This window comes from Misgurnus anguillicaudatus, chromosome 21 (genome assembly GCF_027580225.2).
Source record: "Misgurnus anguillicaudatus chromosome 21, ASM2758022v2, whole genome shotgun sequence".
Classification (NCBI taxonomy): Eukaryota; Metazoa; Chordata; class Actinopteri; order Cypriniformes; family Cobitidae; genus Misgurnus; species Misgurnus anguillicaudatus.
The window spans coordinates 42966303-42988182 of record NC_073357.2 but is presented as its reverse complement, the minus strand read 5'-3'; positions in this window follow the sequence as shown (position 1 = coordinate 42988182).

Sequence of the window (21880 nt, the reverse complement as noted above, 5' to 3'; positions counted from 1 at the left end):
TTCAAGTGAAGGCTGGGAACTTTGTTCACTTTACCAACTCTATGGGGACTGTGAAGAGACAAGGAGAGTCTGGAAAGGGAGAAATAATAAACCACACACAAATAGCTGGAACAATGTGCCTTTGTCTTAGAAAGGGTACAATTTGGGACCATCAAAGTACACTTTTGTACTTATGTACTTTTCCTCTCCAATTAGGTTTCTGTTTATATGTAGCAGGCATTGTACTTTCTGCATTATTTATTTATTTATTTTTTAATAATGTGCTTTTTGAAGGACAGTATAGCTACTTAGCGCATCCAAACATGCAAGCAGTAAAGCAATGTTCCCTCATTGGTGTTTGAAGCTTTATGATGCCATTCAAAGAATACCTGCAATGTTATTCGGTGTGCGTGTGGAAGAAGACTGGAGACTTGTAGGAACAATCAAAGCGATAAACTTTTAATTAAAAAATAAAAATAAAAGGCAAGGAAAACACACTCTAAATTTAATGGAGAACAGACTTCAAAATTGAAGGAAACAGAAAATAGAAAAAGGTTGGAAGTGATAAGAACAATCACTGGCAGGTGACTATATAGATGTGAGGGAGCATGAAGGATTATGGGTAATGGAGTCAGGAGGGAAATGAACAGACAAAACAGGGGAACCAGGCAGAAGACCAAAACACCACAAAGTCTTCAGATCTTTAATATAAACATATTTTAAAACTGTTACAACACTTTCTTTTTTCAAATTATATAGAGATTGTGAGGCTTTTTTAATGGTAACAGTATGTATACACGTCTTGTTGTCTCTGTCTCAGAGATGTGCTTTTACCTTTAGTCTTTATATATGGCAAGAACAATGATTTGCACTAGTACACATTCAAAAGTAATCCTTTCCTCTAAGCGATGCACATGAAGTTAAAAATGAATATTGACTGGCAGAACACTTCATAAATGTGTGTTTTATACCAACTTTGAAGAGAAAGTGGTTTCTCACAGCAGAGCAACTGACTTAATTTCAGAAACCTTTAAAGCCTTTTGCAACTCTGAAACCACAACCAAGAGCACAACAGGGAGGATTGAATGCTCAGAAATTGCTGCAAAAATACAGGAATACATAATGTAAAGCATTATAAAGGTAAGTTAAAGGTTGTTGTGAACATCTTTATAATTAAGGGTATATTCCACAGCAGCTTTTATAAACAGGTGTCTCTTAAATGAAGATGACTGTATACAAAAGCATTAAGACTGAGGTGAAGAACACACACACGCACGCACGCACACCCACACACACATTATATGAAGAATTCAATTAGACTCATTCAGTTTTTTCTCTGTCCACATTGTGTGAGTTGTACAGTCCATGTCTGTAGTGAATGGCAATATTGCAACCTCCAATACTAGTGCGAGGGTAAGTGAGAAGAGGGATAAAGTGAGAAAAGGAAAGTGTGAACACGGTAGCTCGCATAAAGATCAAACTAACCAAAAGGCTGCTGAACTTGTTTGGTCTTCTTTCCATTAGATTTTTCTAACTGCTATACACATCTCTGCAGTATAACGACTGCAAGCATGAACCAGTTAGAACAAATATCAATGTTTAAAGAAGTAAATTGTTTTAAAAGTGATTTTAAAAGGCTGCATTTGGGCAATAACATAATTTATGGTGGTGTGGAGAAGTTCTCAGAGCTGGTATTAAAGATTGCTTGTATCTTGTAAGGACCTTGTGTCTGGTTTGTGTACTTTATAATTACCATTATTTCCCTTATATAACAGCTCATTTCTCTAAATTTTTTTGAATTTGAACACAAGATTTTTGAAATTTTGAAATAACTCCTAATGTATTATTCCTATCTCAACGCAAGTCCATGTTGCATTCTCAGGGATGCTATAAATGGCACTGCATGGGGTTTTCTACAGCAGGAGTCTTCAACAGGGGGTCTGCAGTACTACTGCAGGGGGTCCTCCTAAAATTATTTTTTGATTCCAAGCTAACTTTGTGAAAAAGCAGGAATGAGCTAAAGTTAAACCAAATGCTTTACTGTCCCTTCCACATTAATATCTACAATGTAAATTATAAACTATATGACTCTGTTGATCAATAATTATTATTTTATTGACTTTGCCATATACATGTCATTAAACATATACTGTAAATACACTATCATGACCATAAACACAATATTATAGTCTCTTCTTAAAATCAACTCTCACTACAATATGTAACAAGGGGTCCCAGCTTGTCTCTCTAGCCACCAAGGGGTACTTGGAAAAAAAGACTGAAGACCCCTATTTTACAGCCATTTGTCTCTTTTGGGTTAACTTATGCCACGATTTATATGTTCAGTGGGACTAAAAGACTTGCAACACCTTGGCCAAGCATTTCACATAATTGTTCACTTATTTAGATAGGCTTGTGTTTCTTCCCTTAAGTACTTGGGTTAATTAAAGTTTGGAGTTGCAAAAGCCAAAATTCAGCACCATGGACAGCACCCACCACTTTATAGTTATTAAATTTAAATTAAAGGGATAGTTTGGCCAAAAAATATATTAAACCCATGATTTACTCTCCCCAAAGCCATCCGGGATGCATATGTCCATCATTTTTCAGAGGAACACATTTTCAGTTATTTTGGAAAATGTCTTCCTGCTGCTAAATAGTAAAGTTACCGGGTCCTTCAAGTCCAAAAAATGTGCATATATCCTTCCCCAAAGAAATCCAAACAGCTCCAGGATGATAAACAAAGGCCTTCTGAGCAGGGACGGACTGGGGGTAAAAAAACAGCCCTGGACTTTTTCCCAAATAGGCCCAACATCCGGCCATTCGCCCCTAGCCGTGCGCAACACAAGGATGTCCTGATACTATGCCACAATACTGTCAGACTATCAGACAAGGTCATTTAATATTTTGTCAATGTCATATTACACTTTGATGTATAATAAGGCTGTGAAATAATGAAAATGGCAAGGCCCTTTTAATTTTGTCTGTAAAGCTTTCACAAACCACCACCAGGTCTTTGCCAATTCCACAATACTAAACACAAATATGAAAGACAAGGAAAAACTGCACTCAGACAGAAAGAGCAAGCTAGGATTTTTTAGTTAAACTAAAATTTGATCAATTATTTAGCCCCCATTCTTTTATGTTAGCATGTTTGGAGTGGTAGCAATGCATGCCTGATATTTTCCCGTTTAATTCAATACTAAAAATAGAAAATGAGAGCTCACTTCAACCTCTCATATACAATAAAGTCAATGAAAGAAATGAAAACCAATGCAATACGATGAATGTCCACCCATTTTTAAAGGGGGTTGGATAAATATTTTTTGCTTTGGCGTGTGTGATTTTGGTTAGATGACAGTTGTAAGGTTACAGTTTGACAAGAGTTTACAGTTTGACAAAAGCACAATGTTTTGTTTTATTGCGACTGCACACAAACATAAGCAAACACTTTTTGAATGAAAAAACACAAGTTTGATTGACGTCCCATACGAACGAAATGACGGAGTATGTATTGTTTTTATGTTTCCACTGTTCAATCGCGCCCGCGCCCGCGCCTCTCGCGCACACACACACTCACTTCACGTCTCTCTCTAACAGTAGTTACGCAATATGTTAATTTTCACGCGAGTTTTATTTCTTTTTATATCATGTATATTATATTATAATGTCACGTGTCCTGCCACTACTGGCACTTAGCTCTTGCTGATGTCTGTCCCTCATCATGACCAGGCTGTGGATGCTCAGGCTCGTGAACATACGCTCGCGAATTCCGTGAATCCGTGGACCAATCACGGCTAGTAGGCCGACTCTTCTTCCTTGTTTATTTTTTACACGTGGCAGCATATAAGTGATCTTATTAGTGCCTCTGCTGTTGGCTGTTCATATTGCGTTATTAGACTTTTTTTTTGCCGTCGGCCGGGTGACGGCCCTTCGTTGAACGGCCGTTCTGGACTTTTCCAGAACGCACAGATTACCAATCCGTCCCTGCTTCTGAGGGTAATCCGAGCGGTGTTGTTGAAATATCCATATTTAAAACTTCATAAACGAAAATAACTAGCTTCCGATAATGCCGCCATCTTGGACTCCTCTGTATTCAGGAGAGACTATTAGCGTAGTGTACGCACTTCTCTTAGTGACGTATGACAAATTCGGAGGGCGGGGGCACAGAGCAGCAGCAGAGAAACCTCCGTAAACTGCGTACGCTCTCATCTTGAATGCGGACGCGACCAAGATGGCGGCATTACCGGAAGCAAGTTATCTTCGTTTATAAAGTTTTAAATGTGGATATTTCTACAATGAAACTGCACGGATTACCCTCAGCAGGAATTTGTTTATCATTGTGGAGCCGTTTGGATTTATTTTGTGAAGGATGGATGCACATTTTTTGGACATGGAGGACGTGGACCCCGTAACTTTACATTTGATTAACTGAAGATCTAAAATAACTGAACATTTCTTTGTCTGAAAAATTATGGACATATGCATCTCGGACGGCTTTGGGGTGTGTAAATCATGGGGTTAATATCATTTTGAACTATCCTTTTAAGATGTGTAGAATTCTCATACTGCATATATACATTGGCAACCATGTATATGGTTTCTGGATAAAACATGGATAAAATGTCCTCCTCTGTTCCAAGAACTGTCTCTACCCAAGCAGTAATGATTTCAACGGAAAGTCAATATCTGTTCAAGGCACACATTGCATACAAATGCTCTCAGGTGTATAGAGAAGCCAGTACAAGTGATGTTGGCATACAGACTACTGCAGAGGGTAGGTTACATGACTACAAACAAAGATGCCATTTGGCATGAATAACGGAATGGTGCATGCTTTTTGGCTCAAAGTACTGGTTGCTTCTCTCACTCAATCTTTTCATTTCAACTGAACTTCTAATTTTCTCTCTCTTCATTTTTCGATATATCTGGGACAGCTATGCACGTGACTATAAAGGTTTTCATTAAACTGAAGGTCGTCTGGCACAGTTTATGATTGAATGACAGTTGTTGGTCCATTTACATGTGTACTTTTCATGTTCCTGCTGTCATGTTTATACTGTCATTCATACATGCACACACGTGCACACCCATGCTCGCACAAATGCATGCATGCACAGCTCAAATACAGCTAAAAACAGCTTATACAGCCCATAGTGTAAGTACAGAGTTTTGAAGCACAAGATTTTTGTATCACAATAAAATGATCCATAAAGTAAATATTAAAATCCTTTAGCAATGACAAAGAGCTCTTTTTAGTTATTTCAGTAACTTTCCTGGGAATCTGTGCCCTGATTTGTCTCTGCACAAACTTTTTCATTTCAGCAAGCCACACTTACAATAATAGAACAATACAATACATTGCAAACTAGAACTGCAAGAACTGCATATAATTCCAATACAGCTTTTAACTATTCTATTGACTAATATCTTATATAGCTTTATTTGTTTATTTGTCATTTGTCACAGTCTCCACTGCTACAATCTGAGTAGCATTACTGCTCCCCGATGTTCTGGTCTGTCTGGCCAGATTCACTGGCAGTAGTTAAGGTTGTTATTGAGCTTTAATGCAACATTGCTTCACCTCACCTGGTACCCAGGCACTCAGAGGTCGAGATGGGGCCAGATATCTATTAGACCCAAACACTTCTCAGACCGCCTCTGCTGTCGAATCATGCTGTAAATTGAAATGAAAATAGATGTGTTGCAAAGGCTCAACACTAACTTCAAAGCTCAGCCTGGAGGTGTAACATATCAGAAATCTCACTCATGTCAATTCATCAAAGCAGCGGGCAGATGACAGCATGCCGAAGGGACAGGAACAGGGGATTTCGGAGAAAAGGAGGAAGACACAGTCCCAGCAGGGCTATCTGTTGCTATTCTGAGGTGAAGGGGTTCAAGGAACGCAGGTGTCAAGATGCGACTGCTGGTAAGAGCCAATTATATCTCTTTCTGTCTCTCTTTTTGGACTTGACCCTACTACCACCCTTTCAACTTAAAAAATTCTGCTATCACACTGACTGAAAAAGGAGTATATGATTTATAAACTAGCTCTGGTTTTGTTATTTGTTTTTAGCTGCACAGGGTACAGTGACGTACAGAACATTATTCATATTGGCTATGCATGTAACATTTTATTACATTACCAGTGGATTATTGTCACCAGATATATGATGCTGTATGTAAACAACATTATAGTCATTTGTGAATGATTTTACCACCTAAGAGGAATATGAATGCTGAAAAGTATGTTACTTTACATACTCATAACTGATTATTTGCTTTACTGAACATTACTTATAACATTGCTATTTGTGATTAATCTTTGTTCACATTATTAAGTCCAGAAATCTACATGCTAAGTCAGATTTAAGAATCTATCTCTCAATGCAAGCTGTACTTACAAAATCTCTCTTTATTTTAAGTGAATTTCATTCAACCTGATATTAGCTGCCCCCGTAACAGGTTGAGTTGTTCACAGGCACAGCTGTTGCACAGTTTACTGCATCACATAATGGGCTCACCCACAGTGACCTCATGCACATGCAGTTTGGTGATGCTGTGGATGTATGGGGAGCTACAACAATTGCCTTTGATTGTAAATCATAGGAGACAGAGGGAGCAGAATCAAGCAACAAGCTATGAAACATGTTGAAAAAAATAGGCTTTATGGCAACCATAATCTATAGCCAGCTTAAAGAGGCATGTACGGTATGGCAAAGATAAATGTAACCCTCTGTAAAAAATAGTTGCCCTGTGACTTTACATTAGCCAGTCTCATGAATTCAATGTCAAGGAAGGGTACTGATGTAAAAATGAATTCAAAAAAGGGTTTAGGTTTTCACAACTTTATGACATCACTATGTTGATTTTATCAAAGTATACATTTATTCTAGCTCTGCCACATTCAATTTCCTTTAGGTATTTTAAGTCGTCCCCTCTGGGGATTTACTGGGACAGCTTTCACTTATTAACTGTCAACTGTCTCTAAGGTAAAGCTGCCACCTTGTATTATCCAGGCTCAAAACCATGTTTGGTCCTTTCACAGCCCCTGAGTGCTGTCTAGCATCTTTATCTGTCAGACGTAGATGTATGTCTAAGTTATATTGAAAACTATATAACAGCATGCCTTATGCATAAACATTTCTCCTACTGCATCAACAACTCTTGAAATAGTCCATAATAAGCAACTGTCTATTTTATGCAACATTAACTCAAACATTAATGCACTCCACCCATCTACCATTCATGCTTTAAAGGTTCTTCACAACGATGTCATAGAAGAACCATTGTTGGTTCCTCAAAGAACCATCTAGTCAAAGGATCTTCAAATAACTATTTCTTTCTTAAAATATTAAAGTCTAACAAACTTGCTTTTTCCACTGAACCTTTTGTGAGACAGAAAGTTAATTTTGAATGTTACAGTTTTTTATAATGCAGATTATCCCCTTTGAGTGTTGGTCAACAAATAGGTAAGTCTGCCACAAACTCATACTATTGGTTGAGTCAATATTGCTATTGACACTCAACCATATAGAAACTTTGAAAATGCCATAAACTTAATACACTGTAAAATGTGACTTTCTTAGTATTTTTGTCTTGTATTGGCAAAAATATCTGCCAATGGGGTGAGAAAAATTAGCTTGAATTAAGCGTTTAAGTAAAAACAAAACTTATTATAAGATTTTTTTCTCACCCCACTGGCAGATATTTTTAATTGTTTTAAAGGATAATTCCGGTATTTAACACTTTGGGCCCTATTTTAACGATCTAAGCGCAACGTCTAAATGGGCGTGTCCGAATCCACTTTTGCTAATTTAACGACGGGAAAAATTGTGTCACAGGGTGACTTCGGGCGGAACCAAAAATGGAGAGGAGAGGTTCCGCCCGGACATTTTTTTTTAATGCACCAGTTTACTTCCTGGCTTCCAGGGCAACGAACGAGCCAAATTCACCACAGGTGCAACGAATTAGAGAAGCAAAATGTGAGTGGAGGCTGGGGGACAGTGAAGCACTTAAAATAGCTCTGCTGGAACACAGAAAGAAGCGATTGACACGGAGCGATGTACACGTGAAGCGGGTGACACGGGGGAAGCTCCTTTGCCAAAGGCAAACGAAGACACGCACCTTTTGAAGAGCCCGAAGGCTCTGTTGATCCGGCGATCGCTGAAGCGGGCGGAAAGAGGACAGAGCCAAAGAAGGTGAAAGGAAGGCAGGCTGTGGATCTTAAATAAGGAGCACCCCGAAGTCGTGTCGATTATTCCTGTTGTTGATGTGGACCGTAGCGCTGAGTTGGGCTCACCTGGTACACTATCTTGGACTGCTGTATTGCTCTCTCCCTCGTTCTGGATTATAGATTTACGTGAAGGAAAATACAGAAGACCTTAAAGGTAAACGAAGTAAACGAAGTAAACAAATACTGACCTTGGAGGAAAGCAACGAAGGGAGAAAAGACGCACCGTTGTGAGTATACGTTTATGGAAGAATAGTGTTGGCGGCTGGAAAACGCCCTGTCTGCGCATTTGGAACTATTACAGCGTGAAGTCAATCTAGGACAAAGAAAATACAACAGTTGTGAGTAACGGAATCTTCTTACAGAAGTATTGTGTATGTATTTGACCTATATATATCTCTGAGTGTTTCCAAAAGAGAGCGGACGGCCCTACCCCTGAGCCAGCGCGGTGGGTGAGCCGAAGGGCCTTTGTGTGAAACAGCTCCAGTGACGAAATACAAACACTAGGCCGAGTTAACATCTCCATATTTCCGTCCGGAGCGAAGGAAAGGAAGACGGGCGTCTATTGTGTGCACTGAGTGGTGGGTGAGTCTTGGATGTAGAAATTTTCACTTGAAGTGGTGCTGTGTAATGCTGTGTCTTGCAGTGGGATTGCAGTTGTCTTGTCCGACGTGGCCCCCGCCTCCAGTCACTCGCTTCAGAGACGGTAAAAAGGAACTATGGTCCTAGAGTAAGACCTGTACATGATTATGCTGTGAGTGTGTTTCAGTCTTAAAAAAAACCACGAACTGGCATCTCGAAGTATTTTCCCAGCTAGGCGCTCGGCGGACTTGAGTTTATGAGTGGCGGTGAAGAACTGTGCTATTGACGGTGCGTGAGTATTATCTGTACTATTGCTACCTTACCTGTGTCCTCTTTTCATCATCGCAGAGTTTGAGGCGAAGGAGATCCGCCGCCCCGAGGTCTCAACGAGAGGGCGCCCCGGTCCAGTTTTCGATCGACCAACGGGTCTCGAGGAAAGGGCAGCGCTCGACCCGGTGTGCCGGCGTGACGTTCTCGCCCCTCTGTGGACCAACGAGCTCGCCGAGAGGGTTTCGGCCCCCGGCGCCACCTAGGAAAAACCACTGTCCAGTTGACGCATCGCGTAGCCAGCCATCGTAAGTCCGCCACCCTGCTACATTAAGCATAACCTGTTAAAACCTGCCAACTCAACAGGGAAGAGGAGTGTGCCGTGAGAGCTGTGCAGAGAGCCGTACCTACCTCGAAGTGGTAGCTAGCAGCCATCTGTGGAGAGAGAGAACCATTGGAGACCGATTCATTGTGCCCTTGTGTCCCAGTAGTCATCTGTGGAGAGAGAGAGAGAGAACCAGCGTGAGCACTGAGATACCGAGCTGTGAAGAGAGCATTACCTACCGAACGCTGTAGTCAGCACAGAGGTGAGAGAACCATTGGAGACCGATTCATTGTGCCCTTGTGTCCCAGCAGTCATCTGTGGAGAGAGAGAGAGAACCAGCGTGAGCACTGAGATACCAAGCTGTGAAGAGAGCATTACCTACCGAACGCTGTAGTCAGCATAGAGGTGAGAGAACCATTGGAGACCGATTCATTGTGCCCTTGTGTCCCAGCAGTCATCTGTGGAGAGAGAGAGAGAACCAGCGTGAGCACTGAGATACCGAGCTGTGAGGAGAGCATTACCTACCGAACGCTGTAGTCAGCACGGAGGTGAGAGAACCATTGGAGACCGATTCATTGTGCCCTTGTGTCCCAGCAGTCATCTGTGGAGAGAGAGAGAGAACCAGCGTGAGCACTGAGATACCAAGCTGTGAGGAGAGCATTACCAGCCGAACGCTGTAGTCAGCGCAGAGGTGAGAGAACCATTGGAGACCGATTCATTGTGCCTTTGTGTCCCAGCAGTCATCTGTGGAGAGAGAGAGAGAACCAGCGTGAGCACTGAGATACCGAGCTGGGAAGAGAGCCTTACCTACCGAACGCTGTAGTCAGCGCAGAGGTGAGAGAACCATTGGAGACCGATTCATTGTGCCTTTGTGTCCCAGCAGTCATCTGTGGAGAAAGAGAGAACAGGGAAGGAGAGCGAGTCGACCAGCGAGGAGCTGTGTGAGACAGGCGGCGAACCGCCTCGAGCTAGCTACAGGTACACGGATACGAACGAGTCTACACCAACCCTGACTTTGATTTATTTCTGCCTCCAGGAAGGAAAAGGAGCGCGCCACGGGCAGAGGGAACCAGAGGCGGGAGCCCGTTCCCCGACGTTATCCCCACCCCCCCGTCACTCACTAGCTCGTGGCTCCCCTGGAGGGCAGAGCCGGACATTAGTTTTAATTTTCCCTTTCCCCAATTCCCAGTACATTTTAAATATTTAAATAAATAAAGATTATTTTTTTATACTTACCTGTTCCTCGTTGTTGTTTGGTCATTGGGTTGGTTTTGGGGACCTCCTCGAGGTGGAGATTGAGAAGGGGCGTGGCTTAACCACTAGCAGCCAGCCCCTGGCTTGTGACAATTGTTTTTGCGCCGAGCGCATGGTCGAAAAGGGTAGGTCCTATTGTAATGGGAGTATTTTGGGCGTAACGTGCAGTAAACCAATGAGAGTCACAGCTCATTCCCTTTAAAAGCAAGTTGCGCTGGCGCTATGTCTAATCCCTATTTAGATGACGGACTTTGTAAACTGAAAAACTAAGCGGAGGAAGAAGATCACCAGTTTAAAATTAATGTTAAATAATTGTGTTGTTTTTCACTTGTATTGAAATTGTTATTTTTTTATTAAAACCTTTAAAACCCGTTTTCTTTTAGTCATGGAAGTAAAAAGCAGGCTTGTAATTGCTTTAAATGTATGGCTATCCAATATCATCAAAACATAATTTACAAGTATGTAAGATAAGGTTTGTACTCTAAAAATACTTTATTTGTAACAAACAGGAGATAACTTACAAATGTTTCTCATCTCACCATATCCACAGGTACATCATATACAATAAATCCGTGAGGTAGCATTAAAAAAAAACATTTAAAAACAGAAGCATTTGTTTAAAGCAAAGCATTTATTTACTTACCAGGCTGCAGGTGAAGCAGCTCTTTGCGCCTTCTAACGTCTCATAATCAGTCCTCATTTATAAATATGTCCAAAAGACTCAATAATAATCTTTTACATTCAATCCTTTAATCTTTCATATTTAAAAGCATTTTTGTGCTGCTGCGCATTCATGTACTTTGTGATAAGCAAACCCGCGTTGTCCTCCCGTTTATAGGCGCATTTTACTAATGTGCTCTTTAAATAACATAAAACACATTGCGCCATTGACTTTAGATTTTAGAACAGGTTTTTGTTGGTCAATGGCGTAGTCTATTTGAGTTGCCTCAAAATAGCAACGCGCCAACAATGCGCCTGAACACACCTCATTTTCAGACCAGAACGCCCCTGGGCGCAAAAGGGGGCGCAAATGCATTTGCTATTTAAACAACGCGGCGCTAAACGTGAAAATTAGGGTGGAAACTAGCGAAAGACACTTGCGTCGCGCATTGCGCCGGGTGTAAGATAGAGCCCTTTGAGTCTCATTTCTGGTTCGTCCCGGATGAACTACAGTGATGGACACTGAAATTTTGAATATGGGTCGTGTCTTGACTTTTTGACTCATTTAGAAGGGTCTCTTGACTGCTTCAGAATGGAAGTCAATGGCCATGCACAAACATGTCATTAAAACAACACTTAACGTTCATTTTCAAAACTGTGCTACTCACTGAGTGGTTTGTGGTGTTTGTTGATGATTAAAAACAAGTTGTGTAGCGAAATACAGTTTCTGTCGTGTTTTATTTGGCATTTTGTAAAATTCCATTGACTTCTCTTGGAAGACTCATTGCTCGCTGATATATCACTCCGCAGCCGGGAAACAGAAAAGGGTCTGTTTACATGTGGTTGTAGTTTTTTCGCTCGGTTTCTCTCAAAATAAAATTTTCCCATATTTGATGGCTCAGTGACCAGCCTTAGGTTTGAAGTTGAGCTCGATTGTGACTGTCTATACGCTAGACACCGAAATCGGTTCAGCGTCCTTGTACGGCAAAGTGGTTGCCGCCATCAAGTGGTCGGGAGTGTGCTAACGCTTCAGACTCAAATATAGAGCGGAAGTATATACGCGGTTGTGAGGTATCTGAAAAAATAGTTCCACTATAGCAAATAACACGGATTGAAATTATACATAGCGCCAATATATTTGTTTTTAAAAATCATCAACGAACACCACGAACCACTCGGTGAGTAGTACAGTTTTGAAAATGAACGTTAAGTGTTGTTTTAATGACATTCTGTGCATGGTCATTGGCTTCCATTCTGAAGCAGTCAAGAGACGCTTCTAAACGAGTCAAAAAGTCAAGACACGACCCATTGTCAAAATTGTGTCCATCACTCTAGTTCATCCAAAACAAACCAGAAATGAGACTCAAAGTGTTAAATACCGGAATTATCCTTTAAGCAGAAATTCACTTAAATTGTTTTGTTTTGTTTTTTTTTTTGTCTAAAAACTAGGCTAATTTTCTTAGTCATTTTGCTCATCAAGACATTTTAGATATTTCTACTGAAAACAAGACAAAAATACTAAATAAGATTTTTTTTTTTTGTGTAATGGCTTATCCAATGTTAAAAGCATTAAACAAAGCTTTTTACATCTGAAGAAAAAAAGGACCTTGTTTTGCACATCCTTGATGTCCTTACTTTCCCATCAGTAATGTAAGCTTCTTCATTTTCTATTCTGTGTGATCATAAATCATTTTAATTATTATGCTCAGTGAAATATATTCTACCCCTGGCCTGTCTACAAAGACAGGTAACATAATTACAAGTCATCCACTAGTCAGAATTCCTGTGTGGGTGTGACTGTGAACTATTATAGTCAACAATATTCTTCATTAATCTAAAGCTAAAACATAAAAGAAGTATTTTGTAATACTCTAACATTGTCCTAGTTTGATCAAGATTACTATGTACAGTTAACTACAGTACTTTTGGTTTCTGGATTTTAAGAAAAATCATTCTTAAAAGTGAGAAACCACAGAGCACTGAGCATTCACTGATCAATGTTTTACTCCTGGTTTGCATTTAAAAAAACAGCATGAAACATTTATTTCTTACTGACAATACACTCCACACAAAGAGGGATTGAGCCCTATTCTGGAACTGGACAATACTTTAAATTGTCTACATTGGTGGTTTAACCTTTATAGCATTTTACCCCCATTGTCCAAGAAACTATACTAAATGTCCCCCACTGGCCTCTGGTTTTGTAATCAATGCTTTGAAAAGGCTTGGTAAAATCATTTGCGGTCCTGCTTATCCACAGGGAACTGGGTACAACAGTATATAAATATTCATAATTCGACATTGTTTAAAATGCAGAATTATATCAGAAACCAAGTCAATAAAATACATCTGCACACCGCCACTAAATACATTTTTATTTTTAAATACATATTTCAAAATATTTTTATTATAACATTGCGGCAGCAATCAAAATACATTTAAATCCAGTAGTGAAAAGCATTTTGATATATTTAGGACTAATATATTTTTTCCTCAAAGCACTAAATTATATATCACCGTGGTGTAGTGTTTAAAATAACTGTATGGAGTTGGATCAGTGGAACAGCTGGATCTCTGAAACTTTAATTCTTTTTAAATAATTCACATACAACGTGGCCAATCCACAGAGCGACCAGCTCAAAGTGAAACATGTCTGTGCTACCTGTGGACAGCCTATCCCTGCTTATTTGATGATCAAAAACTTTCTGTTGTTTGTGTCTTTGTGTGGCACTCTCTTGCAGACATGAACTAATCTTGCTGTCTGGCAGAAGATGCAGAAGCATTTGGGTCCTCATAGTCAGACTGCCATGAGGCAGTTTCAAGAAAATCATCAGACTCCCATAATCCACTATGTATGAGCTGAAGATAACTACAATACACAAACATAGATCACATGCACCAATTAACCCTTGCTTTGCTTGTGCTAATTGCTGTTTGCTGTCAAAAATGTTGTTTGCACTGTTTGCACAAATGTAAAATTTGTACTCTTGTGTGTGTAAAATCTGTATGTTATGTTTAGTTAACTTAGTTTGCTGTTTACTTCTCTTTACTTCTTTATTTGTTTAAAGGGAACATATCATGAAACTCTGACTTTTTCCATGTTTAAGAAAGAGCTATAATTGCATCCCCAGTGGTTCTATCAACCTAGAAAATGTAAAAAAAGATCAACCCAGTAACTTAGTTTTGGTAAAACATTCTCTGTAAGCATGTGAAAAAATAGGTCATTGAAATTTGGCTCCCCTTTGTGATGTCAGAAGGGGATAATACCACCCCTTAATTTGCACTATCCAACCACGACACTGCAATCTAGTGCAGAGATCAGCTTATTTGCAATCTAAAGGACACATTCTATTTTTTGTATCAATCTATTTTTTTTAAGCTAGAACTTCACATATGTACTCTGGTTTTCCTATATATAACTTCCTACATACAAACATGATTCCAATAGAAACAAGTTTGCATTGACTAAATAACTGAAAACAATCTGAAAATAGGTTTCATCTTACAGTATGTAACAATAAGGACATAATGTCTGTGATGTCACCCGTAGGGTGAAGTCCAAAGTTGGCAGAGCCTGTCGTCTCCACCTTGGCAGCGGGTCACCACACGTCACTCGCCGATAACCAAAAATAGCCCAAATGGTGGGACGTGGGTATAGCTGAGGTGCCTGGTTCCTGAAACCATGCTCCCCTATGCCCACTGGTAGTGAAAGCAGCGGCAATTCACCTATCACTCATGTGGCCACGCTTTTAATTATGTAGAACTTTAAAGCTTAATATAATTTAAAGTGGACATTCCACAAGACTTTTTTAAGATGTCAAAAAAATCTTTGGTCTCCCCAGAGTACATATGTGAAATTTTAGCTCAAAATATCATAAAGGTAATTTATTATAGCAAGTGTAAAATTGTCACTTTGTAGGTGTGTGCAAAAATGTGCCGTTTTGGGTGGGTCCTTTAACATGCAAATGAGCTGATCTCTGTAATAAATGTCAGTGGCGTGGTTGGATAGTGCAGATTAAGGGGCGGTATTATCTCCTTCTGACATCACCGGGGGAGCCAAATTTCAATTAAATATTTCTTCAGATGCTTGTGGAGAATGGTTTACCAAAAATAAGTTACTGGGTTGATCTTTTTTTACATTTTCTAGGTTGATAAAAAACACTGGGGGCCCAATTATAGCACTTAAACATGGAAAAAGTCAAATTTTCATGGGATGTAACCTTTAAATGGATGAACACTTTTGTACCAGGCTGTAAACATATTTATTTCTGCTGTAAAGTTGGAAATTTTAACAGGGGGAGTCTATGGGATTGACTCCCTTTTGGAGCCAGTCTCTGGCAGCCAGTGAAAGAATTGCAGTTTAGGTCACTTCCGTGTTGGCTTCACAAGAGAGACCGGAAGGTTGCCCCTTGGACACAGTATATGCTCTATGAGAACACATTTCACAAAGACTAGACGGCAAACAGTCCTTTCTCTTTTATTTTAAAACGAATGCAAAAGAGAAACACAAACAAAGCCATTGGACTCACCAAATAAATACTTCCAAATTGTACAGTTTCCAATTTCCAATGGACAGCCAGACTCTCTTATTCATTCCTATCCAATCATGTAGCACCATTGTCTAGTGACAGCTTCTCAGAAAATTAGCATAAATTTTATCAGTTCAGCCTCAGCCAACTGTTCACCCACTGTTGTAGAAACAATAAAGAAAATTTAGTCGAGTAATAAATATCCGGCATCCTACAGGTACTGTATAGGCAACTCTAAGGAAATAATAAAATATTACCGTGTTTCTGAATGATACCAAGGTACTGTGGGCTCTGTGCATAAGATGGAAACAATAAGAGGTGTCACAAAGCAAGTGCTGTACCAAAAAGGTCTATAATACCTGCAGATAATGAATAAGGGCACTGGAAAAAACAAATACAATACTACAATGAAATTCTAGAGAATATATTATACAATAATAAGATAAACAATTTTAAAAGTCTGCCAATGGAGAAAGATACTTTTTGGACCCAGATGGTGAAATCTTTGGCTTAGCACCAGTCACCTTCCTAAAATGTATGTTTTCCACACCTCCCATCACTCAAGCATTAGTGGATTTATTACTTATCCTTAATCTAAAGACTGTTAAAGGAAATACATTTCGATTGGATCCGCAATGGATGTTTGTTGACACGGTAAAAACGCACAAGAGCTTACAATTGTAATTTTGTGGTAGAAACAAATAAAAGGAAACCAATAACTCACAGAAAGACAAAGAGAAAAAACAGGAATTAGAACAAATCAATTACTTTTGCTTTTGACGTCTTTCTCTCTCTCTCTCTCTCTTTTACGCAACCCAAGTTTAGGGACCAGCAACCTTGCAGTATTGAAGGATAAACACCTACTGCATAACACATCATTCTCCTTAACACCCACCTCACCTTCCCTAACGCTTCCACCCACGTTCTGCCACATTCTCACTCTTTGCTCTTTTCATTTCCCCCTCGATGCTCTCAAAAGCCGTCAGAGCTGTTCTGTTCTCCGTCTTCCACTGTCGTCATGTTTACGCTTCACTTTTTCCTCCTCTACTGCTCTTTCAATCTCATCCTCTCTCTCTCTCTCTCTCTCCGTATTTCTTTGTGTTTGTTGCCCTTGTAGCAGCCGCAGAGCTCCTGTCTGGTGTGTCAGTACTCTTCACTGTGTGAGAAACATCTGCTGGCTGCTTTGGTGACACAAAAGTCACAACATCAGCACATCCTAATACCAACAGGGAACAGCAGAAAGACTTTGATAGAGAGAAATCAAAAACTCATGAAGCCAGGAGTAAAATGTAGTTTGCCAGTAAATGTTTAGCTTTGGTGTGGGTTTTTCGGTAATAATGGCATCATTAATATGTATAACTACCTTTATTCATTTAAATTATAACATTGAACAGAAAAACTGTTATTTTATGCATGCCAAACCAATTAAAATATCTCCTATTATCTCATGTCCTTTTTTGGCAAAATGAATCAATTAAGTGGATTTTGGTTTTTCCAACGAATACTAATGTTATTTAAAACTATTCACATTTAAGTAAGGGTGACATGCTCAATTCATTTGTGCTGAAGTGAATTTTTCTGCAGCATCCAGTGTTTTTCTGAGTGGCCATATGACCGAATCATCTTGACAGGTCTGCAGTGGCTCCAGGATGAGCTGCATTATGGACAAACACCTGTGCCTCCGCTGGATATGCAGTTGCAAAAGAAAACAACAGACTACAGCCCACCTGCCATCCATATTAGACAAACAATGTGAGTGAGAGACATAGTGGGGTGAAATAGATAAAAAGAGAGATAGCAGGAGCGAGGAGGGAGGATTGTTTCTTTATCTATTTATTATAGACATGCTGTAGATGCACGTATTATGTTAATTCATGTGGGTTGCTCTCATAAAGCTTCTGTTGACAGTAAATATGCTAATGCCCCTCCTTGTTTCAGTAATGCAGACATCAGACCTTGTTTGATGTAAAGCCCCAAGTGGATTTGTCCACTTATTAAACCTGTAGGGAGCACCTCCCCTACCCACCGCCCATCTTAGCTGCCAGCAAGTACCGTGCAGAATTTGCTTTAAATTATTCTGTAACACCTACTGTAATAGAATTGGAGTGGATTATGGGTTTTTACAAGAGGATTTGCTGCATATCTACATGGGTCAAATCAATTACGACATACGCTGTGATGAAAAGCCACGTTATGCTTAACTGGGAAAAACCCAACAATGTGTCAGGGGCTAAAAGTTGTTTATAATGTTAAAATCAAAATCATGAGTCATGAAGCAATGATTGTCACCACATTGTCAATCACTTCATTTTTGTATTATTTCTGCACCACTGAGTATCACCATCCACACCACCAACTCACTGAAAATCTGGATTCAAAACAGTGCCATATATGCGAAACAATAAAATATTGCGAAACAAAAAAGCATTGTTGCATCTTCTTAAAATCTTCTTAACTAAATGTGTATGTAACGTGATAATTGCAGTAGGGTTGTGACACATATTTTTATAGTCACATAAGTTTGTTATATGCTACACTGTAAAAAGTGATTTTTTTTCAACTTAAAGGATAATTCCGGTATTTTACACTTTGAGTCTCATTTCTGGGTTTTTTTGGATGAACTACAGTGATGGACACTGCAATTTTGACAATGGGCCGTGTCTTGACTTTTTGACTCGTTTAGAAGCGTCTCTTGACTGCTTCAGAATGGAAGTCAAGGGCCATGCACAAACATGTCATTAAAACAACACTTAACCTTCATTTTCAAAACTATGCTACTCACCGAGTGGTTTGTAGTGTTCGTTGATGATTAATACTAAATTTCAGTGTAATATTCCTCCAAATTTATGAATGGGTATGTAAGAGAATAATGAAATATTTGTTATATTATATAAAAAATATATTGTGGTTCCTACCTGTCTAGTGTTCTTTGTTTATATTAAAACAGAACAAACATTTGTGTTTATTAAAGTTCTGTCGTATTTCATGAAGTTTATTGAGTTGGCTCGCTCAATTTTCTGTTGGAGTGCTTCAGAAAAGGTCACGTGATTTTTGGTAAGGGAACATAGGGGCTATCAATGCTCACTGGTTTTTGTGTTGCATTGTGGGAATTTTTTGGGTATGAATCGCCAACTCCCTAATCAGTGTAATGACCACTGAACAAGAGAGCTGATTGACACAGCCAAGGTCTGTTTGTTTTGAGAGCTACCTGGTACATAACTGACAGCCAATCAGAGCAGAGCTCAACATTATTATTCATGACCCTTTCAAATAAGGTAATAATAGACCGTTTCATTCTTAGGGCAAATCCTAGGGTTGTAAATGGACATGTAAAATGTTTCTAAATAATTTTTTGCACTAAATAAAGCTCATATCTTCTATGTAGATATCTTCTATCTAGATATCAGAGAACAATCAAACATAGTATTTCGATGCATTCTTTGGCACCTTTAATTATGTTTGTACATTTTAATCTTCCTTTGCAATACTGTATTTTTTCGCTGCATTTATTGTATTGTTTTGCAAATATATAAGGCACTGTTTTGACTCCATAAAAAATCCCACTTATTTATGGAAGTCGTGAAACTTTGTATGTAATGACAAAGCACTCAAATTTCACAGGAAAAAAGTTTAGATATAAAAATACAAAGTTAGTTTAATGATCTCAGGCTGTGAAGGAGCAGACATCTCATTCTGAGTCATGCAGCACTTTCAGGGTTGAAAGGAAAACATTAAGTTTAGTACTAAGCTTAAAATTATAAGAAATTAATGTAAAAACATTGGTTGGAGTACAAATGCATTGTACTGTATCATTTGAATTTCCAGGAGCTCATCCAAACCCACCACTCTGTAAATCTATTATAAAGACATCATTTAAATGTGCAGACATGAGCATAATAATTCTTGTGGATGGGTAAGAATCAAAAAACTGTAGGGTTTCCATCAAAAGAACATAGGAAGAACAAGAAGATGAAGTAAAAATAAATAAAAAAAATCGTAATTTTGTTAAATGTTTACTCGCCAGAAAAGCTTCCTGGTAACGCATAAGGAGTAAGGCTGATTCAGATGAGGTCAGCAAATCAATTTAGATGATACTTTCCTGGAACTGAAATAAGCTCTTGTTTGAGCCGCATGCTTCCCCCAGTGCCAGGGCTCCGTCGAGTGCACTATTCTTCCGCTTCGTGCCTGGTAACTTGTGTGCCCAATTTGAAAGACAGTTTACACAATCTACAGTATACACCTATCCCTGATTGTCAAGAGAAATGCCAAACATCACTTTGTGGAGGGTGCTGATTTTGCCCACAGCAGGGGTTAGCCCAATGCCCTTGCTTGGACTCAAGAATATGCCATCTATAAGTGCAGAAAACACTTAAAGGCTTTCAACATTTCCGCATAAAACAAGTATGACACTCATCATTCCCCCTTTCACTGACAGTCAAGAGAAAGCGAAATGATGCAAGTAGCTTTGCCAAAAGAACCTTGTCACACATGTCAACAACATTCACCTACACATTTAGTGGTAAAGTGTTTAAAATTGTATAACCTATCAGCGAGGTGTATATTGCACCCATCTATCACATGTGACCTCAATAATGTACACGTGTTGATCCCATACGCTATAGCATAGTTATGACAAGTCTTCACTTGGCCACTGGTCACAGCGTGAAAGGTGGGGAAGATCCTGTGATGACATAAAATCCAATCCCTGCAGGTGTGAGGAGACTTTATTCTCGTAGACTGAGATACATGCGTCAGTTCCTGTATCTACAAAAAACCCTCTCTCCAGGGCTCTGAAAGGATGGTACATTGAACCAGGGTCAGTGTAAGAGAGAGCTTTGGGGCAGTTGGTAATGTTTGTAGTACCCAATCCTGAAATAAAACATGTTATAAAAGTTTTTAACCCACTGTTCAAAAATAAATGTACATTTCCTGACACTCTAAAAACATTTAGATGGGGACAAAGGAAAAAATAACTGTGAAAAAATAACTACTGGCTCTACTTGACAAAATATCTCCTGTCTGAGTGTTTTGTCCAATACTTTTTTATATTTGAATGTGCAATAGAAATTAAATCCCTGTTAATTATAAAGTCTGATAGGATTCAAAGATTATTTGAGTGATTCTCATTTCACCTCATACATCCTAAACTTTTCAAAATGTTGAAATTTGTTTAAAAGAAAAAAGAAAATTGTTCTAACAGAAACATAAATGGCAGGATTTAAAGCTTTATGCCCTTGAACATCAAAGATTTAAACTCCAATAACTTTTTTCAATGTCTTTGTGCAGTAGAGCGCTACAGATGTGATGACAAACTATGAAAATATGCTCATATCAGCAGCGTAGAAAACATACAATGCTTTTAAATATAAATTTAAAATATATTAATATGCAATTAATTAAATGTAATATCAGATATTGCATTATATACATTATTATTATGGCATGTTTTATTGTGGCTAAATGCTCTATTACTGTGATAGCAAATATCTATTGTTTTTGTACACTCACCTAAAGGATTATTAGGAACACCTGTTCAATTTCTCATCAATGCTATTATCTAATCAACCAATCACATTTAGGGTTGTGGTCCTGGTCAAGACAATCTCCTGAACTCCACACTGAATGTCAGAATGGAAAAGAAAGGTGATTTAAACAATTTTGAGCGTGGCATGATTGTTGGTGCCAGACAGGCCGGTCTGAGTAGTTCACAATCTGCTCAGTTACTGGGATTTTCATACACAACTATTTCTAGGGTTTACAAAGAATGGTGTGAAAAGGGAAAAACATCCAGTATGCGGCAGTCCTGTGAGTGAAAATTCCTTGTTGATGCTAAAGGTCAGAGGAGAATTGGCCGACTGATTCAAGCTGATAGAAGAGCAACTTTGACTGAAATAACCATTAGTTACAACTGAGGTATGCAGCAAAGCATTTGTGAAGCCACAACACGCACAACCTTGAGGCGGATGGGCTACAACAGCAGAAGACCCCGCCGGGTATCACTTATCTCCACTAAAAATAAGAAAAAGAGGCTACAATTTGCACAAGCTCACC